We start from the raw sequence: 26,197 nt of genomic DNA on the forward strand, positions 1-26,197 counted from the left end.
ACGACCTTAAAACAGTGCCAGAAGATACGAAATCTTATCGGAAGAGTACAGCGAATGTGTGCAGATGCACGGGCCACCGAAACCTGTGGTCTTGAAGTGAAGTTTCAGTCTCCGTGGAAAGGTACTAGCGGAAGAGCAGCTTGTCACGGATTTGGATTATTTCCAGAAAGATTGCACTAGAATTTTACGACCGTAGCGAGAATCTAACAAGGCAAGAGGTTGAAGATATTTTACGGAACTAGGTTTCACAAGGGACCTTCACTGACCGGACGAATTCTGAATTCTTTGAGACTCAGCTAGAAAAAAAGCATTAATGGCAGACGCGTTCTGGTGCGATGATCCGATATTGTAGGAACTAGGGCAACTATTCTGAGAGAAATACACATCAGGGGAGAAAATCATCATACACTATTCTTTATCACGATGAGACTTGGATCAATCAAAATCACGCCACAAATCACTCCTGGCATTATTGGAAGGGCAATGGTGCTCTGAAAGTCACGAGTGGTGAAGGACAGAAAGTATCTGTCATGCAGGATCAGCAGAGTATTTTTTAATGAAAAGTGTCATCCGGCTCTTATAATAAAGAGATGAACAGGGATGTATTTAAACACTTGTCTTAGATGTATTAGGTACTTTAAAAGAGGATTATGGGACTGCCATGGATAAGGTCGGATAAAAGGAAGAAGAAAATTCCTGTTTTAAATATAATGATGGAATAAGTTGCTCAGTGAATAGAAGATGAAAAATATTTCAATTTCGGGCTATTTTATTAAAAGCGTAGATGTCGGCGACAAGGAAACTTTTGCTCGTACAATTAATTTGAAGTTTCCAACTTACAAGCAGAAATAGGCCACAAAGTTATGAGGCTGCCCGCTTCCCACTACCTATACAACACGTTAGAAAAATTATGAGCGCTAGTGATAGGAAAGGTTGCCGCCAGAAATTGGTCATTCAGATAAAGTACGGAATTTACTTGAAGGACCCATTGGTGATGTTACCATAGAAGACTAGGTTATGTGCATGCGCTACGCAGAAAAAGTGCGATAAAATACTTTTCTGAAGGAAGGCATCCGAGAAAATTTCGCTGAAGGCATTTTTATTGCTTCAATTGACTTGTCGATAGTGAGTCTTCAGAGGAGGCCAATTAAAAGGAAATATGCCATATTAAATGTTATGTTTGCTGTTCCTTCCCTTTGCCAAAGCTGTAAACGCGGTTGCGTCCCTCCGCACCGTTTCTTGTCATTTTTTCTTTTCCTCTCTCCTCCCAAAAAATTACTAGTACTAGCCATAGCAGCCGCTGAGTGTACACTACCAATGCTGGCACGCTAGTCAAAGGAACAATGGAAGATGGAGTTTAACGTCCCGTCTACATCGAGCTCATTAGAGACGGAGCACAAGCTCGGATCGAGTCATGAATGGGAAACCTGATGTGCGCTTTCAAAGGAACATCCTGGCATTTTCCCGGAGTGATTTAGGAAAATAACGTAAAAACTAATTCTGTATGGCCGGACGCAGGTTGGATCCGTTGTCCTCTCGAGCGCTAGTCCATTGTGATAGCCACTGCGCCATATCGCTCGGTTATGTTTGTCGATGTTACTTGTGAGGAGCAGACACCCGAGTTTTCTGCTTTATACTTAGGTTGAAATTACGTGCAAAGCTACGGAAGGCTTAAACGTTCACGCAGTGAGAACTGGAATAGGTTTATAATGTAACAGATGAGATTTAGTAATATACTTTGCTTCAGTATTCATTATAAATCATACGAGAATACAGTAATTTGGATGATCGAGGATGGATTTGTGGCCACTATTTTCCTATATTCTGAATACTTTCTTAACGTATTGTTTCACAGCAACAATAAATTGTTTAAAAGAAGTCATTGTCCAAGTTTGCCAATAATATCTTTATTGAAACGTGCTATCTGATTATTTCTGTAACAATGTCGTTTTCAAACGAGCGCCATGTAATGTAACGTACATTCATGTATCATGCAGCATTGTTTGATGGACTAGTGTGTAATGTTCTGCTCAACACACCTGCGTCTTCGGACCGAAGGCTTAACAGTTTCGGTGTGCGGCGAGAACACGAGTGGGGGAAACGTACAGAGAACGTTAAAGGGTACTTCATACACTTGCTCACTCAGCAGCCAATTTCGTTGTTCCGTATAGCACAGCTTTACTTAACTTTGTTAGTTACCTGTCGCTTTCCCTGCAATAGATCATAGTTTTCTTCTACAGGGAGAGAAAATCGTGTATGTCGTTTCTAGATTAGGGTGGCCAAATTATTTTCGGTGAAAACCGGGAAACATTCACCTGGGTGCCAATGGACACCTCATTCCACATGTACCCAGGTTTCTTAATTTTAAATATTAATGTTCTGTAGTAGTTGAATATGGATTGGGGCTAAGAAAAGAAAGAGGAAGCCGCCTGGTAGAATTTTGCACAGAGCACAACTTGATCATAGCTAACACTTGATTCAAGAATCATAAAAAAGGTTGTATACATGGAAGAAGCCTGGAGATGCTGACAGGTTTCAGATAGATTATATAATGGTAAGACAGAGATTTGGGAACCAGGTTTTAAATTGTAAGACATTTCCAGGGGCAGATGTGGACTCTGACCACAATCTATTTGTTATGATCTGTAGATTAAAACTGAAGAAACTGCAAAAAGGTGGGAATTTAAGGAGATGGGACCTGGATAAACTGAAAGAACCAGAGGTTGTACAGAGTTTCAGGGAGAGCAAAGGGAAAAATTGACAGGAATGGGGGAAAGAAACACAGTAGAAGAAGAATGGGTAGCTCTGAGGGATGAAGTAGTGAAGGCAGCAGAGGATCAAGTAGGTAAAAAGACGAGGGCTAGTAGAAATCCTTGGGTAACAGAAGATATATTGAATTTAATTGATGAAAGGAGAAAATACAAAACTGCAGTAAATGAAGCAGGCAAAAAGGAATACAAACGTCTCAAAAATGAGATCGACAGGAAGTGCAAAATGGCTAAGCAGGGATGGCTAGAGGACAAATGTAAGGATGTAGAGGCTTATCTCACTAGGGGTAAGATAAATACTGCCTACAGGAAAATTGAAGAGACCTTTGGAGATAAGAGAACCACATGCATGAACATCAAGAGCTCAGTTGGGAACCCATTCTAAGCAAAGAAGGGAAAGCAGAAAGGTGGAAGGAGTATATAGAGGGTCTATACAAGGGCGATGTACTTGAGGACAATATTATAGAAATGGAAGAGGATGTAGATGAAGATGAAATGGGAGATACGATACTGCGTGAAGAGTTTGACAGAGCACTGAAAGACCTGAGTCGAAACAAGGCCCCGGGACTAGATTACATTCCATTAGAACTACTGACCTTGGGAGAGCCAGTCCTGACAAAACTCTACCATCTGGTGAGCAAGATGTATGAAACAGGCGAAATACCCTCAGACTTCAAGAAGAATATAATAATTCCAATCCCAAAGAAAGCGGGTGTTGACAGATGTGAAAATTACCGAACTATCAGTTTAATAAGTCACAGCTGCAAAATACTAACGCGAATTCTTTTTAGACGAATGGAAAAACTAGCTGAAGCCGACCTCGGAGAAGATCAGTTTGGATTCCGTAGAAATGTTGGAACACGTGAGGCAATACTGACCCTACGACTTATCTTAGAAGCTAGATTAAGGAAGGGCAAACCTATCTAGCATTCGTAGACTTAGAGAAAGCTTTTGATAATGTTGACTGGACTACTCTCTTTCAAATTCTGAAGGTGGCAGGGGTAAAATACAGGGAGCGACAGGCTATTTACAATTAGTACAGAAACCAGATGGCAGTTATAAGAGTCGAGGGACATGAAAGGGAAGCAGTGGTTGGGAAGGGAGTGAGACAGGGTTGTAGTCTCTCCTCGATGTTATTCATTCTGTATATTGAGGAAGCAGTAAAGGAACCAAAAGAAAAATTCGGAGTAGGTATTAAAATCCATGGAGAAGAAATAAAAACTTTGAGGTTCGCCGATGACATTGTAATTCTGTTAGAGACAGCAAAGGACTTGGAAGAGCAGTTGAACGGAATGGATAGTGTCTTGAAAGGAGGATATAAGATGAACATCAACAAAAGCAAAACGAGGATAATCGAATGTAGTCGAATTAAGTCGGGTGATGCTGAGGGAATTAGATTAGGAAATGAAACACTTAAAGTAGTAAAGGAGTTTTGCTATTTGGGGAGCAAAGTAACTGATGATGGTCAAAGTAGAGAGGATATAAAATGTAGACTGCCAATGGCAAGGAAAGCCTTTCTGAAGAAGAGAAATTTGTTAACATCAAGTGTAGATTTAAGTGTCAGGAAGTCATTTTTGAAAGTATTTGTATGGTGTGTAGCCATGTATGGAAGTGAAACATGGACAATAAATAGTTCGGACAAGAAGAGAATAGAAGCTTTCGAAATGTGGTGCTACAGAAGAATGCTGAAGATTAGATGGGTAGATCACATAACTAATGAGGAAGTATTGAATAGGATTGAGGAGAAGTTTGTGGCACAACTTGACTAGAAGTAGGGATCGGTTGGTAGGACATGTTATGAGGCATCATGGGATCACAAATTTAGCATTGGAGGGCAGCGTGGAGGGTAACAATCGTAGAGGGAGACCAAGAGATGAATACACTAAGCAGATTCAGAAGGATGTAGGTTGCGGTAGGTACTGGGAGATGAAGAAGCTTGCACAGGATAGAGTAGCATGGAGAGCTGCATCAAACCAGTCACAGGACTGAAGACCACAACAACAACAACAATGTTTTGTTGATACATTTTGTAACCCAATTATTATAACTAATAAGAGAATACAAAAGATCGATATAATCTAGATTATCTGTATAATTAATGACATTTAATAAACGTATACAGTAATAAAGGAATGTATTACGATTTTACAAAATTTTGCAGCCATTCAATTTTTAATCAATTAATATTAACATGAGCTTTAATATTACTGAGCGCTTGTAGATGGAATTGACTGTCCTTGGAGAAAAGGGTATTTTTCACTGCCTCCAGCCTTCTTCATCATGTCTTTGTTCTTTGAGACACAGTGATAAAACTCGGCACAATCCATTTTCTAGTTGTACAGGATCTGCAGGATTGCTTCAAGAGAGTCCACCTCCATTCTGTTTCTTTCATCAGTCCACTGGATATTCATGAACGAAAATATTCTTTCCACATTGGCATTATGGGCTGGGATTGCAAATAAATACCTTGCAATTATTACCAACTCAGAGTAATGCTGAAGACAGTCACAGCTTTTAAAAAAACTCACCCACTTCTTATGACATTCCAATGGTATTTTTTTTTCATCATTCCACTTGTGAAGACTTTCTTCAACAAAATTTGTCAGTATGCCGAACTGATCAAAGAGAATGGAATCATCGATTTCCATCTCTTTACTCTTCAAATAAGAAACTGTCTATTCAACACTTTCCCATTTTGGCACTCTCTTCAGTAACATCCAATCAAACACCGGCGATGAGGGTAAATATGAGGCGCTCCACTTGCTGAGATATTCTACATAAGTGTCATAAAACTTGTTAACTTCTTTTCTAAAACTTCTTTCCGCAAGGAAAGCCTTTCTGAAGAAGAGATTTAACATTAAAAGAAATGAACTGCTGTTCTCTCCTCTTAGTAACAGTTTCCAGAGTATTTTTCAAAACATCATTTACCTGTATTACACTTTTCGTGCTTCCCTCAATTTCCTTTATCCCATGCCGCAAAGTGCTAAGCTTACTGTGAATGAACTATAAGTAGGCTTCACTTAAAGGGTTACTGAAAAACTGAACCAATATTTTGGGGGGCTTTGTCTTCATTTAGGAAAAAATCTTTTAACGGTTCAAACAGGCGGATTACTCTTTCAACTGCTGGAAACAGTGATAACCAGCGAGTTTCCGAGTGACACATTACATTCATATATTCAGTTCCCACATAATCACAGAACTCCTTAAGCCTCTATGTTCTAACAGTATAGATGTAAGAGTGTGAGTATACCTTAATTACGATAGTTTCAACATCACAGCTTAAACTGTCAGCAGATGTCTGCACGCTATTGTGTAAAACATGTGCAGGGCACCCTATGCCTTCAATGTTTTCATGCAATGTTGCCTTTAATTTGGTAAATACGTTGCATTTGCATTGTCTTTTTAAACCACCAGAGTTTGTGTTGGTGTTGTCTCCACAAAATGCCACACATTTATTTTTCTCAAGATCAAACATTTCGATAGTATTCATACAAAATCTTGAAATTTCGTCAGATGTTTCATTAGGTAGGGAACTCACCTTTAAAAGTTTGGTCTGAATTCCCTGATTAATATCGAAAAACTGAAGAACAAACGGAAATATTTTAGTGGCCTTATGATTGCTGGCATTAGTGGATTGCCATAGAAAGAAGACTTTTTGATGTATTCAAGGTTTTCTTTACACTCTTGGGAGCAATAACTCCTTTCAGTAAGGCTGACACTTTAGTTCTTGCTGAACTTAACTTTTTTGCAATGGAGGAATCATCAAACATAATGCTGTTAAGCTTATTAGTACAATCACTAGATCTATAAGTTTGGTGATGTTTTACCGTGTGGTAGGCTAGAGTAAGCTCGGCTGCTCGAACTTTCGTCTCTTCACTTGACTGATGATTCACAAAATAATTTTGTAGAGTTTTACTGCAACTCGGTGCACTGTATCTGTTAATATGTTTCTTTGACCTGATGTGATCAACTATGTCGGAACGTCCACCATGACTTATACTAATAAAACAATTCAAATAACTTCCGGGAATTCAGCCAGTTAACACTTTCAGCGACCGCCGATATTTCGGCGGGAGAACACCCCGCCATTTTCAAGGCAAACTGCGGGGTGTTCTCCCGCCGAAATATCGGCGGTCGCTGAAAGTGTTACCTGGCTGAATTCCCGGAAGTTATTTGAAAGTTTGCCTTGAAAATGGCGGGGTGTTCTCCCGCCGAAATATCGGCGGTCGCTGAAAGTGTTACCTGGCTGAATTCCCGGAAGTTATTTGAAAGTTGTTTACTCCAGGAGAAACTCAGGTCTCACATAATAAAACAATTACATACGGAACACCCTGCTTCGTAATCAAAACAACATTTCTTAATGAAATTCCATTACTTGGAATAGAGTCACTGAACTTGCAGGCACGTTTCGGCATTGCGTTTCACAGTACTGCAGCAATAATGCCACTAATGTGAGAAAAAAACTATTGCAGCTTGTCTGACAGAACATCAACTACTACACTGTTCTGACAATGTGTGCGTGAGTAAGTGGCGCGACAGTCGGACGGTTTCATAGCTCTGTTACAATAATACAACTTACTACTTGTTGGCCAAAGTACCACTCAAAGTAAATTATTGCCTGAATGTATCAATACTGATACTGTGATTACTAGTATGGGACAATGGAGGTTTTAGACAAATAAGCTAAAATAAATTAATTTCTTATGTTGTATTTCCTTTAATATAGCGAAATCCCAAAAATTTGAGAAAGTTTCACGAAATGTATTTAAAAACTGAATTCCGGGACTTTTGAGCGTCCCGAAACAAATTGTCGTGACACTGGGACATAGAGCTGAAAACCGGGACAATACCGGTTTTCCGGGACGTTTGGTCACCCTATTCTAGATAGCTTGTTAAACACGTCAACCACAGTAAAGATCTTATCACACTAATTTGATGTACACTGATATTAAAAACGACGAACTAATTTAGTTTTTTCAATTAACCACTTGTAAATTGTAAGACTCAATTCGGATATAGTGAGAGCAACTGAAATGAAATGGAAAGAAGACAAAGATTTTTGGTCCAGTGAGTATAGGGCAAGATCAACAGGAGCAGGAAGTGATATATCACGAGTAGGCTTTATTATGAATAGGAAGGCAGGACAGAGAGTGAGTTACTGTGAACGATTCAGTTATAGGGTTGTTCTCATCAGAATCGACAGAAAAACCAACACCGACAACAGTAGTTCGGGTACATGTGCCTACGACGCAAGTAGACGCTGAAGAGATAGTGAAACTGTATAAGGATATTGAAAGGGTAATTTACTACGGAAAGAGAGTTGGAAATCTATAGTGATGAGCATTGAAATGTAGTTTTAGGGGAAGGAGTAGAAGAAAGCATTAAGGGAAAGTATGGGCTTGGTAGTAGGAATGAGAGAGGACAAAAAGTAATTGAGTTCTGAAATAAATTTCAGATGGTAATGGGGAATACTCTGTTCAAGAATCTCAAGAGGAAGAGATATACTCGGAAAACGCATAGATGTAGGGTCAGACAGATTTCGAAATCAGGTACTGGATTGTAAGGCGTACCCTAAAGCAGATTTAGACTCAGATCACAATTTGGTAGTGCTGAAGAGCAGGTAGAGGTTTATGAGGCTAGTCAGGAGGAATCAACAAGCAATACGGAAGTAGTAAGGAATGAAGAGATGCACTTGAAGTTCTCTAAGGATGTAAATACTGCGATACGGAATAGCTCAGTAGGCAGTTCGGTTGAAGAGGAATTGACGTCTCTAAAAGGGGGATTACAGAAGTTGGAAAGAAAAACGTACGTGCAAGGAAGATAACTGCGAAGAAACCGTAGTATTAGAAGAAATACTTCAGTAGCTCGTGGAAAGAAGGAAGTGCAAAACTGTTGCGAGAAATTCAGGAACACGAAAATGCAGGTCATTAATAAATGAATGAACAGGAAGTGCAGGGAATCTAAGACGAAATGGCTACTCGAAAAGAAATGATTGTCGGAAGGACTGAGTCAGATAAAGAAAAGTCAAAACAACCTTCCGTGATATTTAAAGCAAGGGCGGTAACATCAAGAGTGAAACGGAAATACCTGTGTTAAATGCAGAGGAGAGAGTGGATGGGTGGAAGGAGTACGTTGAAGACCTCTATGAGAGGACAGAAAAAGAAACAGGGCCGTTAGCGAAGAGATAGGCGATCCAGTATAATGCACGGAATCCAAAAGAGCTTTGGTAGAGTTAAAATCAAATAAGGCAAAATAGATCTACACTCCTGGAAGTGGAAAAAAGAACACATTGACACCGGTGTGTCAGACCCACCATACTTGCTCCGGACACTGCGAGAGGGCTGTACAAGCAATGATCACACGCACGGCACAGCGGACACACCAGGAACCGCGGTGTTGGCCGTCGAATGGCGCTAGCTGCGCAGCATTTGTGCACCGCCGCCGTCAGTGTCAGCCAGTTTGCCGTGGCATACGGAGCTCCATCGCAGTCTTTAACACTGGTAGCATGCCGCGACAGCGTGGACGTGAACTGTATGTGCAGTTGACGGACTTTGAGCGAGGGCGTATAGTGGGCATGCGGGAGGCCGGGTGGACGTACCGCCGAATTGCTCAACACGTGGGGCGTGAGGTCTCCACAGTACATCGATGTTGTCGCCAGTGGTCGGCGGAAGGTGCACGTGCCCGTCGACCTGGGACCGGACCACAGCGACGCACGGATGCACGCCAAGACCGTAGGATCCTACGCAGTGCCGTAGGGGACCGCACCGCCACTTCCCAGCAAATTAGGGACACTGTTGCTCCTGGGGTATCGGCGAGGACCATTCGCAACCGTCTCCATGAAGCTGGGCTACGGTCCCGCACACCGTTAGGCCGTCTTCCGCTCACGCCCCAACATCGTGCAGCCCGCCTCCAGTGGTGTCGCGACAGGCGTGAATGGAGGGACGAATGGAGACGTGTCGTCTTCAGCGATGAGAGTCGCTTCTGCCTTGGTGCCAATGATGGTCGTATGCGTGTTTGGCGCCGTGCAGGTGAGCGCCACAATCAGGACTGCATACGACCGAGGCACACAGGGCCAACACCCGGCATCATGGTGTGGGGAGCGATCTCCTACACTGGCCGTACACCACTGGTGATCGTCGAGGGGACACTGAATAGTGCACGGTACATCCAAACCCATCGTTCTACCATTCCTAGACCGGCAAGGGAACTTGCTGTTCCAACAGGACAATGCACGTCCGCATGTATCCCCTGCCACCCAACGTTCTCTAGAAGGTGTAAGTCAACTACCCTGGCCAGCAAGATCTCCGGATCTGTCCCCCATTGAGTATGTTTGGGACTGGATGAAGCGTCGTCTCACGCGGTTTGCACGTCCAGCACGAACGCTGGTCCAACTGAGGCGCCAGGTGGAAATGGCATGGCAAGCCGTTCCACAGGACTACATCCAGCATCTCTACGATCGTCTCCATGGGAGAATAGCAGCCTGCATTGCTGCGAAAGGTGGATATACACTGTACTAGTGCCGACATCGTGCATGCTCTGTTGCCTGTGTCTATGTGCCTGTGGTTCTGTCAGTGTGATCATGTGATGTATCTGACCCCAGGAGTGTGTCAATAAAGTTTCCCCTTCCTGGGACAATGAATTCACGGTGTTCTTATTTCAATTTCCAGGAGTGTATATAATTCCAAGGAAATTTCTAAACTCATTGGGTGAAGTGACAACAAAACTATCATTCACGTTGGTGTGTAGAATGTATGAGACATTTGGAAAAACGACATCCACACAATTCGAAAGATTGGATTCAAGTTGGCGACAAGATGGAAGAATATAAAAGAAAATTAAGGATGTGTTCGATAACTATCAGTTCAGCTTCAGAAAAGGTAAAGGCAGAGAGAGGCAGTTCTGACATTGCAGTTCATAATGGAAGCAAAACTGAAGGAAAGTCATGACACGCTCATAGGGTTTGTCAACCTGGAAAACGTAATCGACGATGTAAACTAGTGCAAGCGGTTCGAAATTTTGAGGAAAATATGGGTAAGCTAAAGGAAATTTCCCCACATGTATGAAAACCAAGAGGGAACAATGAGAGTTGAAGATCAAGAACGAAGAGCTCGGATTAAAAAGAATGCGTGATACGGATGTAGTCTTTCGCCCCTGCTATTCAATCTCTATCGTACATCGAAGAAGCAATGACAGAAATAAAAGAAAGATGCAAGAGTGGAATTAAAATTCTGGGTAAGAGGGTATCAATGATAAGACTCGCTGATGAGATTGCTATCGATTGTGAAACTGAAGCAGGATTATAGGCTCTGTTAAATGCAATGGATACGCTAATGTTTACAGAATATGGACTGGAAGTAAACAGAAGAAAGACAAAAGTAATGCGATGTAGCAGAAATGAGTAGAATCAGTAATCACGAAGTAGACGAAATTAAGGAATTTTGCTGCCTAGGCAGCAAAATAACCCATGACGGACGAAGCAAGGAGAACATAAAAGGCACTCGGAAAAAGGGCATTCCTCGCCAATAGATGTTTACTAGTGTACTTAAGGATGACATTTCTGAGAATGTACATTTGGAGCACAGCATTATGTGGGAAAACGGGAACGGAAGAGAATCGAAGAATCTGAAATGAGGTGATAAGAAGAATGTTAAAAGTTTGGTGTACTATTAAGATAAAGAAGAGGAGCTTCTCAGCAGAAACGGCGCGGAAGGATATACAGTATGTGGAAAACACTGACAATAACAAGGGACAGGATGAAAGGACATCTTTTAAAACATTAGAGAATAACTTCCGTGGCACTCGAGGGAGCTGCAGAGAGTCAAAATTGTAGAGGAATACAGAGAGTGGAATACATTCTGCAAATAATTGAGGACGTAGGTTGCAATTCGTATTCTGAGATGAAAAAATTGGCACAGGAGAGGAATTTGTGGCGGGCTGCATCAAACCAGCTCTAAGGCCGATGAAAAAAAAAGTATAACAGTACAGCTGTTAAAAATTGGCGTGGGGTTCTCTGTATGCTGGGCAAGGAATTTGATGCAAGCAAGAAGTAACACATGCAGATCAAAGACGTCGCAGATTCTTGGAAGCTGGTCACTGAGGTGGTCAGAATATCAGCACTGGGGTGGGTACCTCAGGGTGCGTATCAAATACTGTCTCACAAAATCAGAAATCTTACGACAGCAAATTCGATTAAAATTTATGAGAGAGGAATATGGTTCAAATGGCTCTGAGCACTATGGGACTTAACTGCTGCGGTCATCAGTCCCCTAGATCTTAGAACTACTTAAACCTAACTAACCTAAAGACATCATACCCGAGGCAGTATTCGAACCTGCGACCGTAGCGGTCGCGCGGTTCCAGACTGTAGCCTAGAACCGCTCGGCCACCCTGGCCGGCAAAGAGGAATATGGGATGTGCCATAAATAAGTTGTCACAAGTGATTCTTAGATTTCGTGCTGTGTAGCGTACTAGTCAGTTGTGAACTTGAGCAGTGCGTAGTATCCATAGTTTACTTGAGACTAGCAGTTTCAGGTCTGAGGAACAATTTTTGTTGTCTGAGGAACAATGACTACAAATTTAACTACAGAACAGCGTACGTTTGTTTTGAAAACATAGCCATAACTTCAGTAATGTTCGAGATTTGTTCATGGGACGTTTTCCATACACGCAACCTCCATCTCGAGAAATTTTTCGCAAATTAAATTTAAGGTCTTAAGAGACTGGGTTGATAGGGGCGGCACCTCAGGTAGGCCAAAGTCTTTTGCTACAGAGTAAAATCTTAACGTTGTCGACCAGCTTTTTGTACAGTGGTCGACTAAATATCATAGAAAACTTTCAAGGAGTGTGGAAGTACAGGAAGAGGCCTACTAAGGACCAGAAGAAGCTGAAATGAACTTGGCTTACAGATACAAATAAAAATATATGCTGAGATTTTTCGTAGCACTAACGGATCATACTTCACTTGATCTTCGCTGGATACAATGCCCAGCCCTTTCACAAACTACAGCCACCAGCTGTCGAAGTTACTGGAGGATTTTTCCAGATAATTTGCGAACAAAATTCTTATCTCCTAGAACAACCAGCCGCGGAGACATATGTCAGCCGCTGACTCTGGTAGCCATCTTCGTTTAGACTAAGCCCCAGGTTTTCTCTCACTATGCTATTCTTCCAACGGCTCGATCTTACACCCATTCCACTCTTGTCGAGCAGCAACCTATATGGCACCGTGTACACGGCATTGGTGTGGGAAGCTGTATGGCAGATGTTAGGTCTATGTGGCACGGATCGGTGCCGTCCAAACGCCACACGGCCGGCCGCGGTGGTCTCGCGGTTCTAGGCGCGCAGTCCGGAACCATGCGACTGCTACGGTCGCAGGTTCGAATCCTGCCTCGGGTATGGATGTGTGTGATGTCCTTAGGTTAGTTCGGTTTAAGTAGTTCTAAGTTCTAGGGGACTGATGACCACAGCAGTTGAGTCCCATAGTGCTCAGAGCCACTTGAACAAACGCCACACGGCAGCCGCCGAGTTGCCGGCCACTTCCGCAGCGGTTAGCATGGTGGCGTGGGGATGCTGGGGGCTTAGTGAACGTTGGCATTCTCACATCTTTCAGGCACGACACGGCAGTCTTCTAGGCAACAACTGCGTGTACATAATAATTTCATTCCTTCTACTGTTACTTTCTTTTCTTTTTGTTTTCGTAACTTTCTTTCGTACTCCAACACTGGGCCTGGGAAATAGACAATGAGAGTCCGATTTTTTTTTGTTAGAAAAACAGCCAGTTTTGTGAGACAAAACGCTACAAAATTACAAGGACAGGACGCACACATAACGTAATGTATTCAAGAATCAGAGTGGGTCGTTTCAGAACATGAATGATGCAGAAAACAAGTCCGCTCTAAGGAAGCCGTTGTATCACTTGGAGAAATTTTATTGCACTATGACGGCAGCCAACATTTGCATAGATCGAATACATTCTCTGAAGAACGTGTTTGTAGTTACTGTATTGTAAGAAACTTAAATATGTTTCCTATAGTGACACACTGCGCACTGCAATTGTGATCTTTGCTGCAAACGATGAATAGTGATGGCACGTTTGGCTCTGCCCGTATGTTAACTCTCGGTACTGAAACAGTAATTTTGTTGACTCTCGTAAGATATAATATAATGATATGACGATAGAAGAATCAATACCTTCATTGCGCGATAACGACGGTGAAGTTATTGATGACTGTGCAACTAAAGCAGAGTTAGTAAACACGATTTTCCGAAACTCCTTCTCCAAAGAAGACGAAGTAAATATTCCTGACTTCCAGTCAAGAACAACTGCCAAGATGAGAAACATAGAAGTACATATCCTCGGTGTAACAAAGCAGCTTAAATCACTTAATAAAAGCAAGGCTTCCAGTCCAGTTTGTATACCAGTCAGGTTCCTCTCAGAGTATGCTGATCTATTAGCTCCATATTTAGCAATTATAAAGAACCGGTCGCTCACAGAAAGATCCGTACCTAAAGACTGGAAAATTGATCAAGTCACACCAATACCCAAAAAGGGAAGTACGAGTAATCCACTGAATTAGAGGCTCATGTCATTAACGTCAATTTGCAGTAGGGTTTTGGAACATACACTGTATTTGAACATTATGAAGTGCCTCGAGGAAAACGATTTATTGACACGTAGTCAGCACGGATTCAGAAAATATCATCCTTGAGAAACACAACAAGCTCTTTATACTCACGAAGTAATGAATGCTATAGACAGGGGATGTGAAATGGATTCCATATTTTTAGATTTCCAGAAGGCTTTCGACACCGTTCCTCACAACCGTCTTCTAACCAAACTGCGTGCCTATGGAGTATCGCCTCAGTTGTGCGACTGGGGCCGGCCGCTGTGGCCGAGCGGTTCTAGGCACTTCAGTCCGGAATCGCGCTGCTGCTACGGTCACAGGTTCGAATCCTGCCTCGGGCATGGATGTGTGTGATGTCCTTAGGTTAATTACGTTTAAGTACTTCTAGGTTCTAAGGGACTGATGACCTCAGAAGTTAAGACCCATAGTACTTAGAGCCATTTGAACCATTTGTGCGACAGGATTCGTGATTTACTGTTGGAAAGGTCACAGTTCGTAGTAACAGACGGAAAGTCATCGAGTAAGACCGAAATAATATCCGGCGTTCCCCAAGAAAGTGTTATAGGCCCTCTATTGCTCCTGATCTATATTAACGACATAGGGGACAATCCCAGTAGCCGTCTTAGATTGTTTACAGATGATGCTGTCATTTACCGTCTTGTAAATCATCAGATGACCAAAACGAATTGCAAAATGAATTAGATAAGATATATGTATGGTGCAAAAAGTGGCAATTGACCCTGAATTAAGAAATCAGCTAAATTTAGATTACGCGATAAGTCACACAAATCTGAAGGCAGCAAATTCAACTAAATACTTAGGGATTACAATTATAAATACCTTAAATTGGAACGATCACATAGATAATGTTGTGAGTAGAGAAAACCAAAGGCTGCGATTCATTGGCAGAACACTTAGAAGGTGTATCTGGTCTACTAAAGAGACAGCTAAGACCACGCTTGTCCGCCCTATTCTGGAGTATTGCTGTGCGGTGTGGGATCCACATCTGGTGGGACTGACAGATAGCATCGGAAAGGTACAAAGTAGGGCAGCTCGTTTTGCAGTATCGCGAAATAGGGGAGACAGTGCCACAGACATGATACGTGAATTGGAGTGTCAATCATTTGTTTTAAGGCGTATTATCGTTGCAGCGGGATCTTCTCGTGAAATTTCAGTCACAATTTTTCTCCTCCGATTGCGAAAACATTCTGTTGGCTCCCACCTACATCGGGAGAAACGATCATCATGATAAAGTAAGAGAAATCAAGGCTTGCACAGAAAAATTTAAGTGCTTGTTTTTCCGTGCGCCGTTCGAGAGTGGAACAGTAGAGAGACAGCTTGAAGGCGGTTCATTGAACCCTCTGCCAGGCACTTTATTGAGAATAGTAGAGTAATCACGTAGATGTTGATGTATATAGAATAGTTATTTACTTACCGTACTCTTGTTCTAAGGCTTGTTATTAAAAGTACGATGACCGAGCGAGGTGGCGCAGTGGTAGCACACTGGACTCGCATTCGGGAGGACGACGGTTCAATCCCGCGTCCAGCCATCCTGACTTAGGTTTTCCGTGATTTCCCTAAATCGCTCCAGTCAAATGCTGGGATGGTTCCTTTGAAAGGGCACGGCCGACTTCCTTCCCCATCCTTCCCTAATCCGATGAGACCGATGATCTCGCTGTTTGGTCTCTTCCCCCAAACAATCCATCCATCCTTAAAAGTACGATGTAATCTGAGATTTGTATAAATAGAGTATTAGTAATTTCTACTTTCATTCGTGTAGACCGTCAACGTTTCTCGTGTCTGATGGTAATTAATGAATTGTTTATGAAAAGAGCAACTTTCATTACTACATGTGTGAAAGACTTAAATTATCTCTCTCTGTGGTAGATAAGTACGAAAGTGAATACGTAAGTTTACTGTTACCAGTCACTGTTTATTTATCTCCACTACGCGTTTCAAAGGTTTAAACCTCCATCATCAGGTGGATTTACATTTGTTAGTGTGACACGTGTGTGTGTGTGTGTGTGTGTGTTGTGATACGATTTTTTGGAGGAACTTGTGGCACTGTCTAGTGGAGAAACAAAGCACTATTTCAGAACATGGTTTTGCGTTTCTTTTGACAAAAATTAAACGTATATCTAACGGTAAAAACAAAATATGTAAGATATAGTACTTCTAGTGGTCACAGGTTCCTTTCACTGTTGTAACACATCATATGTATATTGCCTTATTTTGTACACAAATATGGTGTCTGGAAACTATTAGGTGCAAGGAACATATGGCAGAAGAGAAACATTTTCCAAAAGTACAAAGAAAAGACATAACAACATTATTACAGAATAAGTTTTAAACAATTTTGGACATCTTTGTTTTTATGTGTTGAAAACGTGCTTTGGAATAAATATTTCAGGCGGTATATAAATTCGATCTTGTCATGTTTATATAGCTTAAACTTCATATTCGTTTATGCAGTTGGCTCAAATGGCTCTGAGCACTATGCGACTTAACTTCTGAGGTCATCAGTCGCCTAGAACTTAGAACTAATTAAACCTAACTAACCTAATGACATCACACACATCCATGCCCGAGGCAGGATTCTAACCTGCGACCGTAGCGGTCGCTCGGCTCCAGACTGCAGCGCCCAGAACCGCACGGCCACTCCGGCCGGCTGTTTATGCAGTCAGGTGACACGTTGCAAACTTGGTTACAGATGTGAAATTACACATAAACAGCAATTTTGGTTGGGATTCACAGATAGAAATGAAAGGCTGGAGGCAGAGGGACAGGAAGAGAAAGAGAGAGGAAGGGAGAGAGTGGAAGGAGTGATAGGATGAAAGCAAACTTTCCAAAGCAGTTTTTTTTTTTTTTTTTTTTTTTTTTTTAAGATTATATCTGTTACATGTATTAACTGCCTAGAGGTTGGGGAAATGCATTGGTTAATGCTGTAAAATATGCAGACAGATGTACAATTTGTGCCATAAATTGATGTACATATAGTTTCACGCTGGCATGGGGTACCAGCTGTTGTTTTGATGGTTTATTTGTAAATGAGGTCAATCCCTTGTACATTTGGGGGATGTCATGTTAACGTACCTAAATAATTACTGTAAGTATAAAGGTGCGTGCGCGTGTGCGCGTGTGTGCAAGTTGTAAATTTAATAACGTAGGCAGTTGCTGAAAATAGAGATGGTGCTATTGTAAATATTGTCATTTTTGTCATTCGAGATGTATTCAGGTCGTTTTGTTTGGTGTTTGTATATTTGGAGTGTTTCAAGGATGCCTATTGTAATTTTTTGCGTTTAGGTTGGATGTGTAGGATGCTGATAGTTGTGTTGTTAACATGGTGTTTTGTTTCATGCAGGTGGGTGGCTTTCGCCGATGTGTGGTATTTTTTGTTTTGTAGTGCTGCCATGTGTCCTTTGAATCTCATCTTAAATTATCTACTGTCTGGCCTATGTAGAAGCAGTCATAGCCCTAACATTCAATTTTATACACACCTGTGTGATGAAGTGGGTTGTATGTGTCGATGTGAGGTAACTTCTGTCCAGTCTTGTTGTTTGTGGTAAAGGATATTTTTATGCCTTTTCGTTTGAAGAGACTGGCGGTCTGATATGAGATATTACCTAGAAAGCGGATTCTATGGAAAATGTTGTATTGTTTTTGTTTTTAGTGATGTGATTACGTTGCCACTATTGAGTTCAAAATGGTTCAAATGGCTCTGAGCACTATGGGACTCAACTGCTGAGGTCATTAGTCCCCTAGAACTTAGAACTAGTTAAACCTAACTAACCTAAGGACATCACAAACATCCATGCCCGAGGCAGGATTCGAACCTGCGACCGTAGCGGTCTTGCGGTTCCAGACTGCAGCGCCTTTAACCGCACGGCCACTTCGGCCGGCGCCACTATTGAGTGTTTTAGGTTGACTACTATGGAGCTTTTACAACCCTTTGCAAAAGCTATTTGTTTCATTATTTCAGTTTTTTGCTCACATTTGTCTTCAGAGAGTTGAAGTTGGATAGGTCTGCAGTTAGAATTTGCTCTTAATTTTTTCTGATTGTAGTCTGGTTGCCACGATCAAGTATTATTGAACATAGAAATTTTCATTAATATTTACTGGCAATATCAGATGATGCGTATGGAATATTGCAGTTACGCATTTCATTTCCAAAATAAGCAGACTTACTTTATGTTCTTGCACTGCAACGGATCCCTCAGTAGCTCGTGCAGTTAATCGAATGTTGATACACTCATTCGAATTTACTGGATGAGAACTCAGGATCGTCACGGTGCTCTCTAAGTAGAACGCGAAACGTCCGAATTTCGTTCCTTCATAAATTAATTGGATGAGTCTGCACTGTTTTTTTTTCCTTTTTAAACGAAGATAAAACAAAAGCCATGCTAACATTTGCTCACATTCTGTTTCGCTGGGACTGTACTGAGAGGCTGGAGAGACTGGGAGGGAAGAAAATGAAGGGAACTACCGTGCCGTGACGTTCACAACGGCAGTGGGATAAATGTGAAACCACAGCTGCATGCCTTGTGCACGGTGCCTCTTAGACGGCTTCCAGACAATTGTGATATAGGTCTTTTATGTGTCATCTATTTCAACCACGTCACACGCGTATCTACTCATGTTAGGTCTGCAACTATGCTTCCGCTGTTGTTACTAGAAGTTCGATGTTTTATTGTGAAAAATTTACAAAATATTTACAATTCCAAGTACTTTTTCCCATCTTTGGGACAGCATAGGAATCCCGGTGATGAAGAACTGGGTGTCTTTTGAGGAGGTCCATCAATAGATCTAATTTTCCACTTGCTTGTATAACCAAAAGTACTGGTCATCCAGGGAGTGTGCCATCTACAGAAAGATGTGGTAGTCAGAGATATGTCTGGAGAATACTGCAGGTGGAGTATGACTTGCCATTTCAACGTTCCCAAGTATGTTTTGACGGGTTCTGCGACATGGGGTCGACCAATGTCATGCTGCAAAATGACCTTTTCGTGTCTGTCGCTGTATTGTGGCCGTTTGTCTTCCAAACGTCGCCTCAAACGCATATGTTGCTTTCGACAAAGATTTCTTGTGATTGTTACCGTCGGTTTCAGGAGCTTCGAAAACGTTCTCTCTTCCACCGCAACACCCGTCTTCGACATCAGAATCACAGTTTTTGAAGCGTTGTAACCGTTCTTTGCACATTCTTTGACTAATAATTGCCTCAACATAGGTCACACTCACCATTTTATTAGCCTCAGCAGTAGATTTCTTCACGTTAAAGCAGGAAATTAAAACTCCCAGCGAATGACGAGAACTGAGCTCTTACTTTGACATATTTAATCGAAAATAACTTAATGACGTAAGCACAAAACGACTAATATTTTGATGGCGTTACGTGTACAAATAAGTAAGCTTATTGTATGACACTACCTATCACCTGCACCACTCCTTGCCGATAATGCCATTTATTGCAATACGCAAACTATTTTATATTCTGGGAATCCAAATCTGATCAAAGGCGTGAACTTACGAAGAATTCCGCAGGTAAAATTCTTGTTTGTTAAAACACAACCGATTACGCGGCTTAAAGCCGCATCATCAAGTGCAACCTACACAGTGAAAAGCACAGTGTCAACCCTCTTTCTGGATATTAAAATTGATGAAGGAATGTCTAAAATACACTAACACTGTTAAAAGATCGTAGGCATTCCCATCGCTCCTAGTCCAAATTTAGTGCTTAGAGAATGTCATCAATGGTATTGACGATATGCTCTGAATAGCAAATTTTGACTAGGAGTGATGGGTATGCCTATGATTCTTTAACATTGTGAGTATATTTTAGACATTCCTTTATCAGTTTTAATATCCAGAAAAAGTGCTGACACTGTACTTCTCACCGTGTAGGTTGCACTTGATGGCCGGCTGCTGGTGGCAAGCGGTTCTAGGCGCTTCAGTCTGGAACCGCGCGACCGCTACGGTCGCAGGTTCGAATCCTGCCTCGGGCATGGATGTGTGTGATGTCCTTAGGTTAGTTAGGTTTAAGTAGTTCTAAGTTCTAGGGGACTGATGACCTGAGATGATGAGTCCCATAGTGCTCAGAGCCATTTGAACCATTTTTGGTGCACTTGATGATGCGGCTTTAAGCCGCGTAATCGGTTGTATTTTAACAAACAACAATTTTACCAGTTGTAAGTGGAGAGACCTTTGGAGAAAAGAGAATCACTTGTATGAATATCAAGAGCTCACATGGAAACCCAGTTCTAAACAAAGAAGGGAAAGCAGAAAGGTGGAAGGAATATATAGAGGGTCTATACAAGGGCGGTGTACTTGAGGACAATATTATGGAAATGGAAGAGGATGTAGATGAAGATGAAATGGGAGATAGGACACTGCGTGAAGAGTTTGACAGAGCACTGAAAGACCTGAGTCGAAACAAGGCCCCGGGAGTAGACAACATTCCAGTGGAACTACTGATGGCCTTGGGAGAGCCAGTCCTGACAAAACTCTACCATCTGGTGAGCAAGATGTATGAGACAGGCAAAATACCCTCAGACTTCAAGACGAACATAATAATTACAATCTCAAAGAAAGCAGATGTTGAGATATGTGAAAATTACCGAACTATCAGTTTAATAAGTCATAGCTGCAAATTACTAACGCGAATTCTTTTCAGACGAATGGAAAAACTGGTAGAAGCCGACCTTGGGGAAGATCAGTTTGGATTCCGTAGAAATATTGGAACACGTGAAGCAATACTGACCTTACGACTTATCTTCGAAGAAAGATTTAGGAAAGGCAAACCTACGTTTCTAACATTTGTAGACTTAGAGAAAGCTTTTGACGATGTTGACTGGAACACTCTCTTTCAAATTCTGAAGGTGGCAGGGGTAAAAGACAGGGAGCGAAAGGCTATTTACAATTTGTACGGAAACCAGATGGCAGTTATAAGAGTCGAGGGGCACGAAAGGGAAGCATTGGTTGAGAAGGGAGTGAGACAGGATTGTAGCCTCTCCCCGATGTTATTTAATCTGTATATTGAGCAAGCAGTAAAGGAAACTAAAGAAAAATTCGGAGTAGATATTGAAATCCATGGTGAAGAAATAAAAGCTTTGAGGTTCGCCGATGACATTGTAATTCTGTCAGAGACAGCGAAGGACTTGGAAGAGCAGTTGAAGGGAATGGACAGTGTCTTGAAAGGAGGATATAAGATGAACATCAACAAAAGCAAAACGAGGATAATGGAATGTAGTCGAATTAAATCGGGTGATGCTGAGGGAATTAGATTAGGAAATGAGACACTTAAAATAGTAAAGGACTTTTGCTATTTGGGGAGCAAAATAACTAATGATGCCGAAGTAGAGAGGATATAGAATGTAGACTGGCAATGGCAAGGAAAGCGTTTCTGAAGAAGAGAAATTTGTTGACATCGACTATAGATATAAGTGTCAGGAAGTTGTTTCTGAAAGTTTTTGTATGGAGTGTAGCCATTTATGGAAGTGAAACGTGGACGATAAATAGTTTGGACAAGAAGAGAATAGAAGCTTTTGAAATGTGGTGCTACAGAAGAATGCTGAAGATTAGATGGGTAGATCACATAACTAATGAGGAGGTATTGAGCAGAATTGGGGAGAAGAGGAGTTTGTGGCACAACTTGACAAGAAGAAGGGATCGGTTGGTAGGACATGTTCTGAGGCATCACGGGATCACAAATTTAGCATTGGAGGGCAGCGTGGAGGGTAAAAATCGTATAGGGAGACCAAGAGATGAATACACTAAGCAGATTCAGAAGGATGTAGGTTGCAGTAAGTACTGGGAGATAAAGAAGCTTGCACAGGATAGAGTAGCATGGAGAGCTGCATCAAACCAGTCTCAGGACTGAAGACCACATCAACAACAACAACAACAAGTGGAATTCTTCCTAACATTATGTATTGCAAAATATCTCGAGGCAAAGTTTCCATGTGCATCTATTTTACGCGCTGTCACATTTAGGACTTTGTCACAACAGTATTTGCTAGCGGTGTACCTGGTAGTGTAGTGTAACGCGCAGCGCGTACCTTGCGAAACAGGCAGGTGCACAGGCCCGTCTGTGATTTTTAAGTGGTTTCCCACGCTCGTTTAGTCAAATGCTGGGCTGTTCCCCGCTTTCGAGCCTCAGAAAATATGATGAACAAACAATTAAAATACGATCATATACAGTACAATGTTTACACAATTCACATATACAGGGATAGGCAAAATAATGTGAACAGTGGCAGTAATGGGATGGTTGTGTTTGACGGTCAACAACGCGGTTAAGGTAAGTGTCGCGCTGGACTGTGCGTGTTCAGTACGGACTAGGCATCAGTGCAGGTGGTTTATGAATAGTTAACACTTCGTATTTGTACTCAGAGGTCGAGGTCGACGTGCAGTAAAAGACTTAACAGAAGAATTCCAAAGAGGGTAGGTTGTGGGGGCCCGATTAGCTGGAGCATCAGTAACCAAGGCCGCCAACTTATTGAACGTTTCGAGAGCAACTATTTCAACAATCAGGACAGCCTACACAAAACATGGAAAGACATAATCGTGTAAACGTAATAGCGGGCGCAAATCAAAACTAAATGACAGAGATCGTCGTACGCTAGCACGAACTGTGTCAAGACAACACAAAACTACGGCGGCTAAGGCGACTGCAGAGCACAATCGCTATCTTCGAGACGCCGTATCTATCGACACTGTCCGCCGAGAACTCCATAAAGCGAATGTTCATGGACGACCTGCTATATAGAAACTATTAGTGGCGACAACCAACGCAAAGAAGCATAAAACATGGTGTCAGGAACATAAATCCTGGACACTGATTAGTGGAAACATCTCATATGGTCCAACGAGTCAACCTTTTCGTTATTTCCAACATCAGGCCGCGTTTACGCTTGGAGAACGCCAAAAGAAGCCTATAGTCTTGCTTGCTTGATTCCAACGGTTAACCATGGCAATGGAAGTATAATGGTGTGGGAGGCCATGGTATTCTGCTGGTCTTATCACTACTCTTTAAGGCCGTGTTACAGCCAACGATTTTGGGAACACCTTAGGTAATCAGGTGCACCCCATTATTCAAATGTTGTTCGCCAACAACGATGCCAAATTTCAGACGATAATTCACCCATTCAGATAGCCACGACGTATAATTGAGGTGTGTGGAGCTTGCAGCTGAACTGCAGCGTCTTCCCTGGCGAGCACAGTCCCCGAGATTGAACATTATCGAACCCTTGTGGGCGTTATTGGAGCGCAGATTCCGGAGCAGATTTTCGCGTCCCTCGTCACTGCAGGAATTAGAAGAGGTTCTAATCAAAGAGTGGCGTAACAGTCCACTGCAGAGTATACAGTCATTAATGCCAGTATTTTAAGAAGAATCGCAGCTGTATTATGAACAAATGGGAGTCCAACCCCTTAGTAATGAACAATTCCCAAGTAAGTATTGATGTTCACATTATTTTGCCTATCCCCTGTAGGTGTCATGGGCGACTTCCTTACCTTAAGTAAATGACGAGTGCAGTGATAGCGAGGACATATGGCACCTAGACGGGGAAAATGTTTCAAAAGGAATTTTTCTTAGTAGTTATGTACGAAATAGCTGATACGAAAGTCTTTAAAGGGTGGCATGTGTGACATCCCTTCCCTCCTTCTTCACTCGCTGGGAGGAGACAGGACTTGTAACGATGTTCGTCCCCGTCGGTATGACGTGGAACAGCACCTGTAAGTCTCGTAAGAACACAACTCCTCGCGTGGTTTAGAAGTATTCTGTTATCTGACCGCAACAGTCTTCTCAACTTGTGCGAACTGGTAAACTGCAATCGTTTGTTTTCATTTTTATGCCCGGTTAGTTCCGTGATGAAATGAAATCTTGATTCTTGATTTCATCATTACGGTCGTTTTTCACATCATACATAGTGAGTATGAAATTTTGCTGTCTGCTATTCCGTTGCCATGTCAAGTTATTAACAACGGTCCGACGTAACTCCAGAGATAACTTATGTTGGAGTAAATGTTTTTTTAATGCGCCATAATACTGCTTTAAACTAATCACTTTCCACTGTCCACTTTTCATGTACTGACTTAGTCACCTAAAATGTTTAAAGCGTCAATCTACTTGCATTAATACACATTGTATTGTCCGTTAAATGACTTAGGCGACACGTAAGATTTATCTTTTGGCTCAGATTTTATTGTTCTTTCTGTAATTAATTGTTTGTCCCTACAACACACGCACACCGATTTGTCATTCAAGATTAACTTCAGTTCAGTAATCGTGAAGCTGACGACAACTTTTGACTAGTCGGCGTACTTGCCCTTCTCCGTGTCTTTTTATTTTATTTATTTATTTATTTATTTATTTATTTATTTATTTATTTATTTATTTATTTATTTATTTATTTATTTATTTATTTATTTTATTTATTTATTTATTCGTTTTATTGTGTCCTACTCAAGACTACGAATTGTGTTTCTGTAGTTGATCCATTGCTCTCAAGGTTTGTATCTGTTCAGCAGTACGAAGGCTAAGTCCGATAAACCAGTATCACTCAAATGTAATCTAACACTCGTCTTACTATACTGTCGCTCTGAGAACTGTAGTGATTAACTTTCATCAGTCGAATGACTGAGCAGTACTTCAGTCTCTACCTAACGAATTATCAAACTTCCAAAACTGAAACAATCTAATAGCGTGTGCAAAAAAATGGCTCTGAGCAATATGGGACTTAACTGCTGCGGTCATTAGTCCCCTAGAACTTAGAACTACTTAAAGCCAACTAGCCTAAGGACATCACACACATCCATGCCCGAGGCAGGATTCGAACCTGCGACCGTAGTGGTCACGCGGTTCCAGACTGTAGCGCCTAGAACCGCACGTCCACTCAGGCCGGCCAATAGCGTATGCATCCAGACAACTATCGCAAAAGTACTCTAGAGCTACTCGAGAGCAACTAACTGAACATCTCCATATCCGAGTTGCATTGTAGTCGCATTGAATTTCCTTTTCGATGCGGCTCCAACTCTCTTCCATGGTAAATGTTATGTCTGACTGAATTACTTTCTTGGATTTAACCTTCGTTCATGTGATTCTGAATTTACTCTATAGATGTTTGCAAAGAATCTACGATAATCCTTTCCTTTTATCTGCCCTTTTTGTTTGCTATTCTCGGTATTTGAATGACATAGGTGTTAATCAAAATATTACCAGTGTAGATTTTATCGTCAATAGCCGGCCGCGGTGGCCTAGCGGTTCTGGACGCTTCAGTCTGGAACCGCGCGACTGCTACAGTCGCAGGTTCGAATCCTGCCTCGAGCGTGGATGTGTGTGCTGTCACCAGGTTAGTTAGGTTTAAGTAGTTCTAAGTTCTAGGGGACTGATGACCTCAGATGTTAAGTCCCATAGTGCTCAGACCCTTTTTTTATCGTCAATAGTTGCCGTCACTGTCAAGATGACTCACTTCCCTACTTTAAGTTTCCACAAAGTCTGTTAATTGGTGTTTTCTGTCCTTGGGGCGTTACACATGCTATTGTTTGCTGACGTAACAGGCATGTAACACGTCGTCTCTGCAACTGCAGCCACGTTTCCGTATTGTGTTTGCATACTCTGCTCGTCTGGTGCAGCAGTTTATTCCGGCTGTAAAAGAACACTTCTCGAGTTGCATCCTTTACACGTTTACCTAGCGTGTGCTCAGGAGCACAGGAAGAAAGCTCTCCGCGTCCTTTGCCGGAAGTGCAGGGGCGGCGCGGCATCTGCCAGGGGCGGCGGCATCAAATATTGAAGCCGGGGGCGGCGCCGGC

This window comes from Schistocerca americana, chromosome 1, assembly GCF_021461395.2.
Source record: "Schistocerca americana isolate TAMUIC-IGC-003095 chromosome 1, iqSchAmer2.1, whole genome shotgun sequence".
Classification (NCBI taxonomy): Eukaryota; Metazoa; Arthropoda; class Insecta; order Orthoptera; family Acrididae; genus Schistocerca; species Schistocerca americana.